Source organism: Lynx canadensis, chromosome X, assembly GCF_007474595.2.
Source record: "Lynx canadensis isolate LIC74 chromosome X, mLynCan4.pri.v2, whole genome shotgun sequence".
In the NCBI taxonomy this organism is placed as follows: Eukaryota; Metazoa; Chordata; class Mammalia; order Carnivora; family Felidae; genus Lynx; species Lynx canadensis.
Window position 1 is genome coordinate 46,847,046 of NC_044321.2, and position 18,786 is coordinate 46,865,831.

At 38.3% G+C, this 18,786-nt stretch overlaps 1 long non-coding RNA gene across 1 annotated transcript; it reads left to right on the forward strand.

The window, feature by feature from the left end:
• Nucleotides 1-325: 325 nt before the first annotated feature.
• Nucleotides 326-18,510, forward strand: LOC115507631. The gene is made up of 3 exons (XR_003966755.2): nucleotides 326-412; nucleotides 17,694-17,696; nucleotides 18,500-18,510. It is a non-coding gene; the product is annotated as an uncharacterized LOC115507631 (long non-coding RNA).
• The last annotated feature ends 276 nt before the right edge of the window (nucleotides 18,511-18,786 follow it).

An 18,786-nucleotide genomic window follows, 5' to 3' on the forward strand; every position in this document is an offset into this window, starting at 1 on the left:
AGTGGGATGAAGCCATTTCCACCCACCCACCAGCACACACAGACTTCAGTGAGTAACATAGTGTCCCCAGTGGAGGCTGGAGCTGCTTACGCCAGACCCTGCCCCACTGTGCCCTGAAGGGGAATCTTTAGCCTGAGAACCAGTGCAACAGACCACTGTCCCAGAAGATCAGCACAAACCCCATGCATGCACCAAGTCTACTAATCATAGAGTGATGCAGTGATGCTTCAGCTCTGGGAGAAATAGGATCTAGCTTTTTCTACCATGTAGACCAAAACACACGTAGCTAAAACTCACCACACACTGGACAAGGTCCAAGAATTCTCCACTTCAGGCAAGGAGAAACTCTGCAGAGGACTGGTCTGAAGTAAAGAGCAGGTAAAACACAACAGCATAGTGTACACAGCATACAGTAAAAAATTCCTGAAGCACCATGCCCTGAGCAGTATATGACCTCTACTTAATATAGTCATTACTCTCAGGAGCAGGAAACATAACAGGATTTCCTAACACACAGAAGACAGAGACCTAGGCACAATGCCAAAATGGAGGAATTCATCACAAAAGAAAGAGCAAGAAGTGGTCCTAGCTAGGAATCTAATTCAAACAGATATAAGTAAGATACATTAACCAGAATTTAAGACAATAATCAAAAGGATACGAGGTGGGCTTCAGAAAAACATAGAAGACACTATGGAGTCCCTTACTGCAGAGAAAAAAGAAATAAAAACTTGTCAGACTGAAATAAAAAATGCTATAAGGGAGATGCCAAACTGACTGGTTGTAATGACCACAAGGATAGATGAAGCAGAGGAATGAATAAGTGATTTAGAAATTAAAATTATGGAAAACAATGAAGTTGGAAAGAAGAGGGAAAGAAAGGAATTGGATCACAAATGTAGACTTATGGAACTCAGAGGCTCCATAAAGAATAATGACATTCATATCATAGGATTGCCAGAAGAAGAGAGTGGAAAAGGGGCAGAAGGTTTATTTGAACAAATTGTAGCTAAAAACTTCCCTAATCTGGGGAAGGAAACAGATATACAAATGCAGAAGGCACAGGAGGCCCCCTTCAAAATTAATAAAAGCCAGCCAACACCAAGACATATCATAGTGAAATTTGCACAATAAACAGATAAGGAAAGAATCCTGAAAGCAAGGAAAAATCTTCATAACCTACAAGTGCAGACAAATAAGGCTGACAGCAGATCTCTCCACAGAAACTTGGCAGCCCAGAAGGGAATGGCATTATATTTTTAAATTTTTTGAATGGGAAAAATATACAGCTAAGAATATTTTATTATGTAAGACTGTCATTCAGAATAGAAGGAAAGATAAGAGTTTCAAGACAAATGAAAACTAAAGAGTTTGTGACCACTAAACCATCCTTTCAAGAAATATTAAAGAGGACACTGCATGGGAAGGAAAGACCAAAAAGCAACAAAGACTAGAAAGGAACACAGAAAATCTCCAGAAACACAGACTTTACAAGTAATACAATGGTACTAAATTTATATCTATCAAGAATCACTCTGATGTAAATGGACTAAATGCTCCAATCAAAAGATGCAGGGTATCACAATGGATAAAAACAAGAGATGAAGAAGGGTACTATATCATAATTAAGGGATCTATCGAGGAAAAAGATTTAACAACTGTATATATTTATGTCCCCAAATTGGCAACACAAATATACAAATCAGATAATAACAAACATAAAGAAATTCATTGATAATAGTACCATAATAGTAGGGGACTGTAACAACCCACTTATAACAATAGACACATAATTTATTGTTTTATTATGAAATTTATTGTCAAATTGGTTTCCATACAACACCCAGGCTCATCCCAACAGGTGCCCTCCTCAATACCCATCACCCACCCTCTCCTCCCTCCCACCCCCCATCAAGCGCTAATTCAAAGCTGTACTCATATAGACAGTATGGTACTGGCTCAAAAACAGACACACAGGTCAATGGAACACCATAAAACACCCAGAAATGGACCCATAAACGTATGCCCAATTAATCTTTGACAAAGCAGGAAAGAATATCCAATGGAAAAAAGACAGTCTCTTCAACAAGTGGTGTTGGGAAAATTGAGCAGCAATATGCAGAAGAATGAAACTGGATCACTTTCTTACACCATACAGAAAAATAAATTCAAAATGGATGAAAATCGTAAATGTGAGATTGGAATCCATCATAATTCTAGAGGAGAACATAGACAGCAACCTCTTTGACCTCAGTTGTAGCAACTTCTTCCTAGATACATCACTGCAGTCAAGGGAAACAACAGCAAATATGAACTATTGGGACTTAATCAAGACAAAATTTTTCTGCACAGTGAAGGAAACAATCAATAAAACTAAAATACAACCTATGGAATAGAAGATATTTGGAAATAACGTATCTGATAAAGGGTTAGTATCCAAAGTCTATAAAGAGATTATCAAAGTCAACACCCCCAAAATAAATGATACAGTTAAGAAATGGGCAAAAGGCATGAACAGACATTTTCCCAAAGAAGACATCCAGATGGCTAACACGCATGAAAAGATGCTCAACATCAGTCTTTATCAGGTAAATGCAAATAAAAATTATGATGAGATACCACCTCACACCTGTCAGAATGGCTATATTTATCAACACAGGAAACAGCAGATATTGGCAAGGATGCAGAGAAAAGGGAACTCTCCTACAATATTTGTGGGAATGCAAAATGGTGCAGACACTGGAAGACAGTATTGAGGTTCCTCAAAAAGTTAAAAACAGAACTACGCTATGATCCAGCAATTGCACTACTAGGTATTTACTCAAATTACTGATTTGAAGGGGCACATACCCCCCCCATGTTTATAGCAGCATTATCAATAATAGCCAAACTATGGAAAGAGCCCAAATGTCCATTGACTGGTGAATGGATAAGGAAGATGTGTCGTGTGTGTGTGTGTGTGTGCGCGCGCGCGCGCAATGGAATACTATTCAGCCATCAAAAAGAATGAAATCTTGCCATATTTATTGATGTGGTTGAAGTTAGAATGTATTGTGCTAACTGAAATAAGTCTGAGACAAATACTCTGATTTCACTCATATGTGGTATTTAAGAAATGAAACAGATAAACACAGTGGAAGGAAAAAGATAGAGCTAAGGAAACCATAAGAGACTCTTAACTGTAGAGAACAAACTGAGGGTTGGTGTTAGGAGATAGGTCTGGGATGGAGTAAATGCGTTATGGGTATTAAGGAGAGCACTTGTTTTGATGAGCACTGGGTGTTACATGTAAGGGAGGAATCTCTAAATTCTTCACCTGAAACTAATCTTACCATTTATGTTAATTAACTAGAATTTAAATAAAACTCTCAAATTAAAAAAAAATGAACTTCTTTTAAAATTCCCTCAATATTTGTTCGTCTGGGAACATATTTATTTTTCCTTAATATTGAAGGATAATTTCAGAGGGCACAGAATTCTAGGTTGGTGTTTTTTTTTTTTTTCTTCAACATTTTATTTTACTCCACTCTCTTCTTGATTGCATGGTTTCTGAAGTGAAATCACATACAATTTTTATCTTGATTCCTCTATAGGTTAGGTTGTTTTGCCCTCTGGTTTCTTTCATGATTCTTTCTTTATTTGATTTTTTGTAATTTGAATATTATATGCCTAGGTATATAATTTTTGACATTTTTTCCACTTGGTATCCTCTGAGGTTCCTGGATTTGTGGCTTGATATATGACAATTAGATGCATTTTTCTGTCATTATGACTTCAAATATTTCTTCTGTTCCTTTTTCTCTTTCTTCTCCTTCTGGTGTTTCTAGTATACATATGTTATAGCTTTTGTAGTTGTCCCACAGTTACTGGATATTGTTTCATTTTTAAAAATCTTTTTTTCCTTTACTTCTCTGTTCTGTAAGTTTCTACTGAGATATATTAATGCTCAGAGATTCTTTCCTTGGTGGTGTTTAATCTTTTAATAAGCCCTTTGAAAGCATTTTTGCTTTCTTTAATAGTTGTTTTTTAATCTCTAACATTTTGTTTTGATTCTTTCTTAGAATTTCCATCTCTTTGCTTATATTGTCCATCTGTTTTTGCATGTTGTTTACTTTATCCATTAGCACTCTTAGCATATTAATCATAGTTGTTTTAAATTCTTGGTCTGATAATTTTAACATACCTACCATATTTGTGTATGGTTCTTATGTTTGCTGTATTTGTTAAAATTATGTATTTTCCACACATTTTAGTAAGCCTTAGCATTTTTTTTTTCTTTTTTTTTACTTTTTTTTTTTTTTATATGAAGTTTATTGACAAATTGGTTTCCATACAACACCCAGTGCTCATCCCAAAAGGTGCCCTCCTCAATACCCATCACCCACCCGCCCCTCCCTCCCACCCCCCATCAACCCTCAGTTTGTTCTCAGTTTTTAACAGTCTCTTATGCTTTGGCTCTCTCCCACTCTAACGTCCTTTTTTTTTTTTTTTTTTTTTTTCCTTCCCCTCCCCCATGGGTTCCTGTTAAGTTTCTCAGGATCCACATAAGAGTGAAACCATATGGTATCTGTCTTTCTCTGTATGGCTTATTTCACTTAGCATCACACTCTCCAGTTCCATCCACGTTGCTACAAAAGGCCATATTTCATTTTTTCTCATTGCCACGTAGTATTCCATTGTGTATATAAACCACAATTTCTTTATCCATTCATCAGTTGATGGACATTTAGGCTCTTTCCATAATTTGGCTATTGTTGAGAGTGCTGCTATGAACATTGGGGTACAAGTGCCCCTATGCATCAGTACTCCTGTATCCCTTGGATAAATTCCTAGCAGTGCTATTGCTGGGTCATAGGGTAGGTCTATTTTTAATTTTCTGAGGAACCTCCACACTGCTTTCCAGAGCGGCTGCACCAATTTGCATTCCCACCAACAGTGCAAGAGGGTTCCCGTTTCTCCACATCCTCTCCAGCATCTATAGTCTCCTGATTTGTTCATTTTGGCCACTCTGACTGGCGTGAGGTGATACCTGAGTGTGGTTTTGATTTGTATTTCCCTGATAAGGAGCGACGCTGAACATCTTTTCATGTGCCTGTTGGCCATCTGGATGTCTTCTTTAGAGAAGTGTCTATTCATGTTTTCTGCCCATTTCTTCACTGGGTTATTTGTTTTTCGGGTGTGGAGTTTGGTGAGCTCTTTATAGATTTTAGATACTAGCCCTTTGTCCGATATGTCATTTGCAAATATCTTTTCCCATTCCGTTGGTTGCCTTTTAGTTTTGTTGGTTGTTTCCTTTGCTGTGCAGAAGCTTTTTATCTTCATAAGGTCCCAGTAATTCACTTTTGCTTTTAATTCCCTTGCCTTTGGGGATGTGTCGAGTAAGAGATTGCTACGGCTGAGGTCAGAGAGGTCTTTTCCTGCTTTCTCCTCTAAGGTTCTGATGGTTTCCTGTCTCACATTTAGGTCCTTTATCCATTTTGAGTTTATTTTTGTAAATGGTGTGAGAAAGTGGTCTAGTTTCAACCTTCTGCATGTTGCTGTCCAGTTCTCCCAGCACCATTTGTTAAAGAGGCTGTCTTTTTTCCATTGGATGTTCTTTCCTGCTTTGTCAAAGATGAGTTGGCCATATGTTTCTGGGTCTAGTTCTGGGGTTTCTATTCTATTCCATTGGTCTGTGTGTCTGTTTTTGTGCCAATACCATGCTGTCTTGATGATGACAGCTTTGTAGTAGAGGCTGAAGTCTGGGATTGTGATGCCTCCTGCTTTGGTCTTCTTCTTCAAAATTCCTTTGGCTATTCGGGGCCTTTTGTGGTTCCATATGAATTTTAGGATTGCTTGTTCTAGTTTCGAGAAGAATGCTGGTGCAATTTTGATTGGGATTGCATTGAATGTGTAGATAGCTTTGGGTAGTATTGACATTTTGACAATATTTATTTTTCCAATCCATGAGCAGGGAATGTCTTTCCATTTCTTTAAATCTTCTTCAATTGCCTTCATAAGCTTTCTATAGTTTTCAGCATACAGATCCTTTACATCTTTGGTTAGATTTATTCCTAGGTATTTTATGCTTCTTGGTGCAATTGTAAATGGGATCAGTTTCTTTATTTGTCTTTCTGTTGCTTCATTGTTAGTGTATAAGAATGCAACTGATTTCTGGACATTGATTTTGTATCCTGCAACTTTGCTGAATTCATGTATCAGTTCTAGCAGACTTTTGGTGGAATCTATCGGATTTTCCATGTATAATATCATGTCATCTGCAAAAAGCGAAAGCTTGACTTCATCTTTGCCAATTTTGATGCCTTTGATTTCCTTTTGTTGTCTGATTGCTGATGCTAGAACTTCCAGCACTATGTTAAACAACAACGGTGAGAGTGGGCATCCCTGTCGTGTTCCTGATCTCAGGGAAAAAGCTCTCAGTTTTTCCCCGTTGAGGATGATGTTAGCTGTGGGCTTTTCATAAATGGCTTTTATGATCTTTAAGTATGTTCCTTCTATCCTGACTTTCTCAAGGGTTTTTATTAAGAAAGGGTGCTGGATTTTGTCAAAGGCCTTTTCTGCATCGATTGACAGGATCATATGGTTCTTCTCTTTTTTTTTGTTAATGTGATGTATCACGTTGATTGATTTGCGAATGTTGAACCAGCCCTGCATCCCAGGAATGAATCCCACTTGATCATGGTGAATAATTCTTTTTATATGCTGTTGAATTCGATTTGCTAGTATCTTATTGAGAATTTTTGCATCCATATTCATCAGGGATATTGGCCTGTAGTTCTCTTTTTTTACTGGGTCTCTGTCTGGTTTAGGAATCAAAGTAATACTGGCTTCATAGAATGAGTCTGGAAGCCTTAGCATTTTTTGACAGCTTATAAATAGGGTTTTGGTAATGTGGTAGTAAGGTGTGGGAGTAGAGGAAGTATTCTATAGGCTTATGATTAGGCCTCAGTCTTTTAGTGAGCTTACAACTCTTATCTATGAATGTCATAAAATGTTTCTCAGGTTTTTCTCTCCCCTTAGGTAGGACAGGATGCCTAGAGTTGAGTGGAGTTGGGTATTTCATTTTTCCAGTATGGCAGGCTAGAAGAGCTGGAGCTGGGTGTTTCCTTTCCATTAGGTTGGTTAGACTCTGATAAAACCCCAAGAGTTTAGGCTCTGCTATAAGAGTTTCTCTTGACGGCAGATTTTGATAAGAACAAAATTCTCTGGCATATTTCAGTATGGTTTCATTTTTTTCCTCCTTTTTTGGTGGGAGGATGAAGGGACTTTTCTCTGATATTCACTGTAAAAACTTGTTTGAGATTTTGAAAGTAATACTTACAAAATTTTAGGGTCCCCTATGCCTGGGTCCCCCTGGGTTTTTATCTGTCAGACTTGTCCACACTGAACCTTCAGTAGTTCGCCAATTACATTCAGATTTTCCTATTCTGGTTCCTGGGAAGTTTTCTACTTATGGGTTTCTGCTTCAGTAAGATGTGATTCTCTGTTTATGTCTGTTTCTCCAATTTTGGGGACAGTGGTTTACCCTATAACCTAATTTCTCTGATAGACCTAAATAAAGTTGCTGATTTTTTTCCATTTTTTCCAACTTTTTACTAGCTTTTAGGATTGAGTAATGACTTCCAAGCTCCTTTCATGTTAGACTGACTCTTATTTTTTATTATTCTGCATTAATTTTATATGTCCAAACATCTTATTGTTTTGATACATGTTCTTGTTGACCAATCATATCCATCTAATCCTCCTAATTCAATATGTTCTGATTCTACCAGCAAAATATAATGAACAAAATATTCTCAAAATGCTTGTCTACATAGAATCTCTTACACATATCTATCCCATACATATTTCTGAATTTAACAATTCTACCGATTTTAATATGAAGTTTTCCTTCTAGAATATGAGTTTTCCTTTTCTAGCCATAAAATCCCTCTTTTACCACAGTTATTCACGTAGCTTGGTTTTTTCCAAATTAGTATCAAAAGAGGAAACCTGTGTGGCCTTCAGGTACTCATAGCTCTGTGCCCTAGAAAAGAATGCTCAAGCTTTACCATCACAGTGGGTAAGAGGGATAAATTGAAAGCTAGAAGAATTTGGGACAGAGCCAATAGGAGCCTGCTACAAGTGATAAATTAGGTTCCTTCGAGATCCTGTGTTTTATGTTAAAAATGTATTTGAATTTTGTATTCTCCATAATATATCAGTGTTATTTTCTTGTAAAATAATATTTCTAATGCCTCCCAATGCACAGTCCTGTGACCTATTATGAGCATGTGTACCATAACAAGCACTTTAGTTTTTTAAGTTTTTATTTAAATTTCAGATAATTAACATACAGTGTAATATTAGTTTCAGATGTACAGTATAGTGATTCAACACTTCTATAGAATACCTGGTGCTCATCACAACAAGTGCATTCCTTAATTTCCATTACCTATATAACCCATCCCCCCACCCACCTCCCTTCTGGTAACCATTATTTGGAAGAAGCACTCTATATCAGTTAGGACATAGCTGCTTTTGACAGACCCAAAATAATGGCAGTTTAAATAACATGGAAATTGACTTCTTATATAAAAGTTCCAAGCTGGTAGGTCAGGTTAACTCTGTAAACTGTATACAGCCCAGGTTTTTTTTCTATCTTGTTACTAAACAATCCCTAGGCAGTTGACTATATCTATATGGCCCATAGAATTAGAGATTAATGTAAATGTTATTGATCCACGTGATGTTAAAGATGGAGAAATCTGGATAGATTAAAAAGATGTGTAAGAGAAGTCAAGCTAGATATAACTTAGTGATAAATTGGTTATAGGTGATGGTGAGGTGAGAGATGGGAAGTTATCAAGAAAGTGTCCTGTCTGGAGAGATAAATGATGATAACTATCATAGACATAGGGAAACCCGAAAGAGGAACAGAGTTGGGGGGAAAGATTATAAGTTTTATTTTGGATATGTTGAGACACTACTGAATAGTCATTAAGAACATAGGTTAAACAGTCAGACTGATTCGGATTGAATCTTTGTTCCACAAATTACTTCCCTAACTGCATAATCGTAACCCTTTCTGTGCTTAAGTTTTCTTATTTGTAAAATGCAGGTAATAATTTTACTTCATATAGTTGCTCTGAGGATTAAGCATCTTAGTATGTGTAAAGTGCTTAGAATAATTTCAATGCAGAGTATATTTTCAACAACTGGTGTCTATGATGTCAAAAGTGAGGTATCTTTGCAATCTTATTGGAATTATCAAGTAGGCATAGATATACGAGTTAGATACAGAGTTAGATATACCACAATTAGAAATATGGGTCCGGAGTTCTGACGTTCCAACATGGCTGAAGATACAGTGTTTAAGTGTGCAGAAAAAATTTAAAAGAGCACGCTTGACAACTCTCCTTTGAGGGCCTGATTGCAAGGTTAGCCCTTGGCTGACATCTGAGAACTTGGATTTTAGATGGATTTTCGCTATTCCCCCAAACTGAGAAGAGTGGCTTATTGTACCTAAACTGTTTAAAAAGCGTGGCTTATGCTGAACACTTGTTTTTGTTTTGTGAGTCTGGAATTTTGGTATAGGCTAGGTAGAAGGTACCAAGGCAGAAAATGCCTACAAGATTAGTTCCAATAAAAATCCTGGGTGTAGAGTCTCTAAAGAGCTTACCTGGCAGGCAAGATTTCACATGTATTATTACATCTCATTGCTGGAGGAATTAACCATGTCCTGTGTAACACCACTTGAGGAAGAATTTTGAAAGCTTGTGCCTGGATTGCTCCAGACTTTAATCCATTTACCTATTCCCTTTGCTGATTTTGTTTGTATCCTTTTGATGCAACAAATTCTATTTTTTAATTTTTTTCAAAATTGTATTTAAATTCCAGTTAGTTAATGTATAGTGTAATATTGGTTTCAAGAGTAGAATTTTGTGATTCATCACTTACATATAACACCCAGTGCTCAACATGACAAGTTCCCACTTTATTTATTTATTTTTTTTAATTTTTTTTCAACGTTTTTATTTATTTTTGGGACAGAGAGAGACAGAGCATGAACGGGGGAGGGGCAGAGAGAGAGGGAGACACAGAATCAGAAACAGGCTCCAGGCTCTGAGCCATCAGCCCAGAGCCTGACGCGGGGCTCGAACTCACGGACCGCGAGATCGTGACCTGGCTGAAGTCGGACGCTTAACCGACTGCGCCACCCAGGCGCCCCACAAGTTCCCACTTTGATACCCATCACACATTTAGCCCATCCTCCATGCACTGCCCTCCACCAACCCTCAGTTTGATCTCTTTCATAAAAAATCTCCTATGGTTTGTTTCCTTCTCTCTTCTTTTCTATCCCTGCCCCCTATGTTAATCTGTTTTTTCTATTGAATCCTGCACATGAGTGAAATTATGTAGTATTTGTCTTTCTATGACGACTTATTTTGCTTTGCATAATCCTCTCTAGCTCCATCCATGTCCTTGGAAATGGCAAGATTTCATTGCTTTTGATGGCTGAGAAATATTCCATTGTATACATATGCCACAACTTCTTTATCCATTCATCAGTGGATGGACATTTGTGCTCTTTCCACAGTTTGACAATTGTAAATAATGCTGCTATAAACATTGGGGGTAACTACCCCCTTTGAATTAGTATTTCTTATCCTTTGGGCAAATACCTAGTAGTGCAATCGCTGGATAATAGGGTATTTCTATTTTTAACTTTTTTTTATTTATTTTTTTTTTAAATTTTTTTTTTCAACGTTTATTTATTTTTGGGACAGAGAGAGACAGAGCATGAACGGGGGAGGGGCAGAGAGAGAGGGAGACACAGAATCGGAAACAGGCTCCAGGCTCTGAGCCATCAGCCCAGAGCCCGACGCGGGGCTCGAACTCACAGACCGCGAAATCGTGACCTGGCTGAAGTCGGACGCTTAACCGACTGCGCCACCCAGGCGCCCCTATTTTTAACTTTTTGAGGACCCTCCATACTGTTCTTCAGAGTGGCTGTGCCAGTTTGCATTGCCACCAATAGGGCAAAAGTTTTCCCTTTCTTTTCATCCTCGCCAACACGTGTTTCTTGTGTTGTTAATTTTAGCCATTCTGACAGGCGTGAGGTGGTATCTCACTGTGGTTTGATTTGTATTTCCCTGATGATGAGTGATGTTCAGCTTCTTTTCATGTGTCTTAGCCATCTGGATGTCATGTTTGGAAAAACATTATACATGTCTTCTCCCCATTTCTTAAATGGATTATTTTTTGGGTATTGATAAGTTCTTTATAGATTTTGGATACTAACCCTTTATCAGATATGTCATTTACAAATATCTTCCCTCAGGGCACCTAGGTGACTCAGTTGAGCGTCTGACTTCGGCTCAGGTTATGATCTCACTGTCCATGAATTCAGGCCCCGCGTCGGGCTCTGTGCTGACAGCTTAGAGCCTGGAGCCTGTTTCGGATTCTGTGTCTTCCTCTCTCTCTGCCCCTCCCCCACTCATGCTCTGTCTCTCTGTCAAAAATAAATAAACATTAAAAAAAAAACAAATATCTTACCTCATTCTATAGGGTGCCTTTTAGTTGTGTGGATTATTTCCTTCACTTTGCAGAAGATTTTGATCTTGATTAAGTCCCAATAATTCATTTTTCCTTTTGTTTACCTTGCCTGCATCAACGTGTCTAGGAAGAGGTTGCTATGGCTAAAGTCAAAGATGTTGCTGCCTGTTTTTCCCTCTAGGATTTTGATGGTTTCCAGTCTCATATTTAGGCCATTCATCCATTTTGAATTTAGTTTTTTGTATGGTGTAAGACAGATACCATATGGTTTCACTCTTATGTGGATCCTGAGAAACTTAACAGGAACCCATGGGGGAGGAGAAGGAAAAAAAAAAAGAGGTTAGAGTGGGAGAGAGCCAAAGCATAAGAGACTGTTAAAAACTGAGAACAAACTGAGGGTTGATAGGGGGTGGGAGGGAGGGGAGGGTGGGTGATGGGTATTGAGGAGGGCACCTTTTGGGATGAGCACTGGGTGTTGTATGGAAACCAATTTGTCAATAAATTTCATATATATATAAAAAGAAAAAAGAAAAAAAAGAAAGTGGCCCAGGTTCATTCTTCTGCATGTCGCTGTCCAGTTTACTCAACACCATTTGTTGAAGAGACTTTCTTCCACTAGGTATTCTTTCCTGCTTTGTCAAAGATTAGTTGGCCATATGTTTGTGGGTCCATTTCTGGGTTTTCCATTCTGTTCTGTTACTCTATGTGTCTGTTTTTATGTGAGTACCATACTGTCTTGATGATTATAACTTTGTAATACAGCATGAATTCTGGGATTGTGATGACTCTAGCTTTGGTTTTGTTTTTCAATAATACTTTGTATATTCAGGATCTTGTCTGGTTCTTTGCAAACTTTAGGATTGTTCAAGTTCTCTGAAGAATGCTGGTGCTATTTTGATAGTGATTGCATTGAATATGTAGATTGCTTTGGGTAGTATCGACATTTTAACAATATTTGTTCTTTCAATTCATGAGCATGGAATATGTTTCCATTTCTTTGTGTCTTCTTCAATTTCTTTCATAAGCTTTCTATAGTCTTGTGTACAGGTATTTTACCTCTTTGTTTAGGCATATTTCTAGGTATCTTATGGTTTTTGGTAGAATTGTAAATGGGATCAATTCTTTGATTTCTATTTCTGCAGCTTCATTATTGGTGTATAGAAATGCAACCAATTTCTGTAGGTTGATTTTGTATCTTGGGGCTTTGCTGAATTCACATATCAGTTCCAGCAGCTTTTCGATGGAGTCTTTCAGGTTTTTCATGTAGAGCATCATATTGTCTGCCAAGAGTGAAAGTTTCACTTCCTTTTTCCAATTTGTATGGCTTTATTTATTTTTTTGTTGTCTAATTGCTGAGGCTAGGAATTTCAGTACTATGTTGAACAGTGGTGAGAGGGGACATCCCAGTCTTGTTTCTGACCTTAGAAAACTTTCAGTTTCCCCCCCTTGAGGATTGTATTAGCTATGGGCCTTTCATCCATGGATTTTATAAGATTGAAGTATGTTCCTTGTATCCCTACTTTCTTGAGGGTTTTTATTAAGAAAGAAGGCTGTGTTTTTTCAAATGCTTTTTTGCACCTATTGAAAGGATCATATGGCTCTTATCCTTTACTTTATTAATGTGGTGTATTTATTCAGGATGAATAAAAAACCACTATAGCTGAGATGCAAAAAAAATTAGATACAGTGACAGCAAGGATTGAAGAAGCAGAGGAGAAAATAGGTGAAATAGAAGAAAAATATGGAAAATAGGAAGCTGAAAAAAAGAAGGAAAGGAAATTACTAGATCACGAGGGGAGACTTAGAGAACTAAGTGATTCCATGAAATGAAACAATATCCATATCATAGAAGTCCCAGGAGAAGAGCAAGAAAATGAAGCAGAATCGTTATTTCAAAAAAATTAGAGCTGAGAATTTCCATAATCGGGGAAGGAAACCAGCATCCAAATTCAAGAGGCACAGAGAATACCCTTGAAAATCAACAAAACAAGCCAACATCACTACATACCATGGTGAAACTTGTAACATACAAGGAAAAAGAGAATTCTGAAAGCAGCTAGGGAGAAAGAGTCCTTAAACTACAAGGGTAGACACATGAAGTTAGTAGCAGATCTGTCCACTAAAATTTGGCAGGCCATAAGGGAGTGGAAAAAAATGTGCTGAATAGAAAAATACACAGCAAATAATTCTTTATCCAAGTCTGTCAATCAGAATAGAAGGAGAGATAAAGACTTTCCCAGACAAACAAAAACTAAAAGGAGCTTGTGACCATTAAACCATCCCTGCAAGAAATTTTAAGGGTGACTCTCTGAGTGGAGGAAAAAAAAAAAAGAATACCAAAGCAGGAAAGACTACAAATAATCAGACAACATTACCAGAAGCACCAACTTTACTGGTAACAAAATGGCACTAAATTAATATCTTTCAATAATCACTCTGCATGTAAATGGACTATATGTTCCAATCAAAAGATATAGGGAATCATAATGGATTTAAAAAACAAGATCAATCTATATGTTGCTTACAAGAGACTCATTTCAGACCCGAGAGCACCTACAGATTGAAAGTGAGGGGATGGAGAACCATCTATCATGCTAATGGAAATCAAATAAATCTGGAGTAGCCATACTTATATCAGAAAACTAGACTTTAAACTTTTTAAAAATGTTTATTTATTTTTGAGAGACAGAGAGAGACAGAGCATGAACGGGAGAGGGGCAGAGAGGGAGGGAGACACAGAATATGAAGCAGGCTCTGGGCTCTGAGCTGTCAGCACAGAACCTGATGCAGTGCTCAAACTAATAAACCACAAGATCATGACCTGAACTGAAGTCAGACACTTAACTGACTGAGCCACCCAAGCACCTCAGACAAACTAAATGTTAAAATAAAGATGGTAACAAGAGATGAAGAAGGGCATAATATCATAATTAAGGGGTCTATCCATCAAGAAGAGCTAACAATTGTAAATAGCTATGCCTATAACTTGGAAGCACACAAATACGTAAATCAATTAATCACAAACATGAAGAAAGTCATTGATAATAATACCATAATAGTAGGAGACTTTAATATCCCCACTTACTACGAAGGACAGATCATCTAAGCAGATAATCAACAAGGAAACAATGGCCTTGAATGACACACATTCAGAACAATTCATCCCAAAGCAGCAGAGTACATGTTCTTCTCAAGTGCACATGGAACATTCTCCAGAATAAATCATATATTGAGTCAGAAATAAGCCCTCAACAAGTACAAAAAGATTGAGATTATACCATGCATATTTTCAGATCACAACACTATGAAACTTGAAGTAAACCACAATAACAAATTTGGAAAGCTCTCAAAACAAGGAGGTTAAAGAACTTCCTGCTAAAGAATGAATGGGTTAGCCAGGAAAATAAAGGAAATATTTAAAAATACATGGAAGCAAATGAAAATGAAAACGGGACAGTCCAAACCCTTTGGGATTCAGCAAATGCAGTCCTAACAGAAAAATACATTGCAGGGGCTCCTGGGTGTCTCAGCTGGTTAAGCATCCGACTTTGGCTCAGGTCATGATCTCGTGATTCATGAGTTTGAGACCTGCATCGGGCCTTGTGCTGACAGCTCAGAGTTTGGAGCCTCTTTCAGATTCTGTGTCTCCCTCTGTCTCTTCCCCTCCGCCTCTCTCTGTCTCCCTCTCAAAAAGAAATAAACATTAAAATTTTTATTTATTTTTGAGAAGGGTACGGAGCGAGAGTAGGGGAGGGGTGGAGAGAGAGGGAGACACAGAATCGGAAGCAGGCTCTAGGCTCTGAATTGGTAGCACAGAGCCGGACACGGGGCTTGAACTCACAAACCTGTGAGATCATGACCTAAGCCAAAGTCAGATGCTTAACTGAGACACCCAGGCACCCCAACATTAAAAAATTTTAAGTAAAAATAAAAATACATTGCAATTCAGGCTTATCTCAAGAAGCAAGAAATGTCTCAAATGTACAAACTAACCTTACACTGAATGGAGCTAGAGAAGGAGCAGCAAATAAAGTCCATAGTCAGCAGAAAAAGGGATATAATAAAGATTAGAACAGAAATAAATGATATAGAAACAAAAAAATACAGTAGAACAGATCAATGAAACTAAAAGTTGATAAACCCCTAGTCATACTTCTCAAAAAGAAACGAGACCCAGATAGATAAAATCATGAATGAAAGATGAGAGATCAAAGTCAATACAACATAAAAACAATTATAAGAGAATAGTATGATAAATTAGATGCCAACAAACTGAATAATCTGGAAGAAATGTACAATGTTCTAGACACCCACAAACTACAAAACTTCAAACATGAAGAAATAGAAAAATTGGAGCAACCCATAACCAGCAAAGGAATTGAGGTGCTACTCATATAGTACTCATAGTACTATAAGTAAAAGGGGTCATACATTGTCCAGGGCCTGACAATCCAGGAAGTATTTCGGGTGTGTGTTGTGTGCACTCTGCTTTTGTGTTTTTTTTTTTAATATATATATATATATATATATATGAAATTTATTGACAAATTGGTTTCCATTCTGCTTTTGTGTTTTTGCTTATCTTTCCTACTGGTTAGTCTACTGCAGCACTCCTCCTTGCTTGCAGCAGTGGAGTGTCTGGACCTTTAATTAGGTGTTCTTTGATTTGTTTGTTGGAGTAACCCTGGAAAAAAAGTTGGGGCGCCTGATTCCAAGTTGAATCCAAAAAAAAAAAAAAAAGAAAGAAAAGAAAAAGGAAAACGAAATGGAACAAAAAAAACCACAGAGAATCAAAAAACTACAAGAGTAATTCCAAAGAAAAAGAATGGTAAAAATAAGGAAAAAAAGCAGAAAAAAAGAAAAAAGGAAAAAGAAGAGAATAAAAAAAGCCGGATCAAAAAGAAAAAGAGAGAGAGAGGCTCCTGGGTATTTCAGTCGGTTGAGTGTCCAACTCGATTTCGGCTCAGGTCATGATCTCACCATTCGTGAGTTTGAGCCCTGAGTTGGGCTGTACTCTGACAGTATGGAGCCTCCTTGGGATTCTCTCTCCCTCTCTCTCTCTCCCTCTCCTCCACTTGCTTGCTCTCTCTCTCCCTCAAAATAAATAAATAAACTTTGAAGAAAAAAATAAAAGAAAAAGAGAAAAGAAAATGAAAAAAAATAACAAAAACAATAGGAATTATGAACCTGATTTCAAAACATAAAAAGAAGGAGAAGGAAAAAAAAAAAGAGTTGTCCGTTGGTGCTTGGAGGTGGTGGCTGTTCTGGTCTGAAAGAGAAACCAGCTGCATTGGTTCAAAGTCAGTCTTTCCCCAGTAAATAAGTGGTTCCCAGGCGCATAGGGGCAGTGTTTGGTGTAAGCAAACCTTTGTAAAAAAGAACTGGGATACTCAGTACTTCTCACTTTCCAGTCCGTATTCCAGAGAAGTTTTCTTCTTGTGCTAACTTGATGCCACATTATCTCAACCCTTCTCTTTCTTTACATTTTTTCTCTACATGGAAAGTGTTCTCTCTCCTCTTTGGTGCCGCCTTTTTTTCTCTCCCCCAATTCACATCCTTGCACCTTGCACCTGCCAAGCTGTCTCGCTCTAACTGTGGGGTCCTTTTGACACTCTGCAGATTGGTTTCCTGGATATCCCAAGTAATCTGACCTCAATACAGCAGTCTTTGAGGGACAAGGAAAGCCCAGGGTCCTCTTAATTCTCTGCCATCTTAAGTCCTCCTCTCATATACTCTTGACAAGAACATAAATTGGTACAGACACTGTGAAAAACAGTATGGAGGTTCCTCAAAAAAAAAATACCAGGAGATTCTGGGAAGATGGTGGAGTAGGAGGACCCTAAGCTTTCTTTGTCACCCAGATACATCTAGATAACACTCAGACAAGTTAAAATAACTCAGAAAAGGACCCAAAGATTGCCACTATGAAGTCCACAATCAAAAGTACAGAAGAGGCCACACTGAAGCAAATAGGAAAGGCAGAGATGTGATTTGAGATCTAATGTGACTGTGGCCATCTGCAGATCGGAGGGAGCCAGGAAAGCAGTGAATGGTGAGAAACAAACAATCACACAGAGGAGTTCTCAAGGGGAAGACAAACCTCTGTAACATTTGGCTTTCAAAGTGAGAGGGGCCAAATTTTGTGAGTTCTATAGCCAGTGGGACCTAAAGCCTGGAATTCTGATAATCATCCCGCTCAGCTCCAGGAGAGCCCTGAGGGCATTAGGAAACTGAGTCTCTGCACTTAAAGAGGCAGTAGGCCGATCAATCTGAGCAGACAGAGCATAGAAAGCCAGAAATTTGAAAAATGCCAGGGGAAGATGGAGGGGAACATGATTCACTCATAACAAGACATAGCCTGGATAGACAAGGATCATGGAGAGAATCTTTCAGAAACAAAGTAGCTGGCAGGTGCCATTTCCATTCCCTGCCACCCAGCATAAACACATGGCCACCTGTGGGAACCAGCACTGCACCAACACTTTCTACCGCATTCACTTCCACAAAACCACCCCATCCCAGGCATAAGGGATCCACTCTTTCCAGTCATATTTGCCTCAGTTCTAGTGCTCCAGAGCCCTCCACAGAACGCTCATAATACCTGTGCAGACTTCACTAGAATTGTCTTCTGAACCCTACCTTTTGCAGGGGCTCAGTCTTGGTGTCAGTGGCAATAGCTGCAATGACTGGCAGCAGCAGTGAGTGCTTCAGAAGCCTGAGGTGTACTTTGTTAAAGGCTCAGGACCCACCTTCCTGCCCTTTACAGATCCACTTAAACTGACCTATACTGCCAGAAGTTGCTCCACATTTCAATTAGTAAGCAGACCAACATTTACTTTGTTAAAACACACACTACACTCTCTGGGAAACAAACACTGCCCATAACAAGCAAAGGGAGCCGCTGCAGACAACTGGACTGAAGGGAACAACAGCAAGAACAGGGCACACACAACACACTCAGGAACCACTCCCTGAAGCACAAAATTCTGAGGAACAGGGGATACTGCACTGCAGAGCATTTAAACATTTCTTCATAAGGCCATTACCTTCATGAGCAGGAAACATAGCTGACTTTCCTAGCACACAAAAACAGATACAGAGAGTTGGACTAAATGAGGAGAAACAGAACCATATCCCAAATGAAAAAACAGGACCAAACCACAGCAAGTGACCTAAGGGGAAGGGAGATAAGTAATATGCCTGATAGAGAATTTAATGTAATGATCATAAAGATACTCAGTGGACTAA